The following is a 1,167-nucleotide window of genomic DNA, read 5'->3' as shown; positions in this document are numbered from 1 at the left end:
TCCCAGGTCCTTTTTCCCCTCACGTTTCTTGCCCTTTTCCCCTCACATTTCTCTTCCCCTCACATTTCTCACCCTTTCTCCCCTCACATTTATCGCCCTTTTCCCCTCACGTTTCCCGCCCTTTTCCCCTCACGTTTCCCGCCCTTTTCCCCTCACGTTTCCCGCCCTTTTTCCCCTCACGTTTCCCGCCCTTTTTCCCCTCACGTTTCCCGCCCTTTTTCCCCTCACGTTTCCCGCCCTTTTTCCCCCTCATGTTTCCCGCCCTTTTTCCCCCTCACGTTTCCCACCCTTTTCCCCCCTCACGTTTCTTACCCCTTTCGCCTCAGGGTCCGGCCATTTTCCCTCTTTGATTTATAGCCTTAAAACGCTATCTAAGAGGCATTTTTGCCTCAATTTAATCCTTAAAGTAATGGAAAAGGAGGGTAAAACTGGGATTTGGGGCAAAACAGTGGAATTTGAGGCAAAACAGCAGGACTCTGGAGTAAAGCAGCAGGATTTGCCATAAACTCGGGATTTTAGGGTAAGCCAGCAGGATTTTGGAGTAAAGCACTGGGATTTAGAGTACCTCAGAGACCCCGAGATCTGATATCCACAGACACTCCAAGCCCCCCCCGAGCTCCCCTAAAGTCCCCTCTGCCGCCTCAGAGCCACTATAGGGACCCCAAAGGCCCCCCAGAGCCCCCCAGACCCCTCCGATGGCCCCCCAGAGCCTTCCAAAGCCCCACACAGACACCCCATGAAGACCCTCAAGCCCCCCCGAGCTGGTGCCTTTATTGAGGAGGGGACACACACCGGGGGGACACACACACACATGGGGGGGCGTCCCCCCCACGCCCCCCAATTTTGGGGGGGTCAGTGGTCCCCCTGCCACCAGTGGTAGAGCTGGTCCGTGAGGATCCCGGTGTAGGTGACCACGGCCGCCGAGCCCTGTTCGTACGCGACCCTGGGGGTGCACAGGGAGGGAGACATTGGGGCTTTTGGGGTGGCCCCGGGGAGGGGGGTTTGGGGCTATTTTGGAGGAGGGGGTTCCTTACCGGATCCGCTGCTGGGCCGCGGGGAGGCTGAGGCGCTCCAGGAGGTTCTCGGCCGCCGAGCCCACCTGGCCCAGATACCCTCGGAGATGGGTCAGGGGGCCCGGGGGGCGCGAGGGGGGCGGCGTGGGGGGGG

The 1,167-nt window shown here is 59.7% G+C and overlaps 1 long non-coding RNA gene across 1 annotated transcript; it reads right to left on the bottom strand.

Annotated features, from left to right (window-relative positions):
- Positions 1-749: 749 nt before the first annotated feature.
- LOC113942586 lies at positions 750-1,161 on the bottom strand. Its single transcript, XR_003525969.1, has 2 exons — positions 1,035-1,161; positions 750-943 (listed from the first exon to the last, which is right to left on the bottom strand). It is a non-coding gene; the product is annotated as an uncharacterized LOC113942586 (long non-coding RNA).
- Between the last annotated feature and the right edge of the window lie 6 nt (positions 1,162-1,167).

This window comes from Corapipo altera, unplaced genomic scaffold (assembly GCF_003945725.1).
Source record: "Corapipo altera isolate COAL_440 unplaced genomic scaffold, ASM394572v1 51690, whole genome shotgun sequence".
Taxonomy (NCBI): Eukaryota; Metazoa; Chordata; class Aves; order Passeriformes; family Pipridae; genus Corapipo; species Corapipo altera.
Note: the sequence above shows the minus strand (reverse complement) of the source record. Positions and strands in the feature narration are given on the sequence as shown.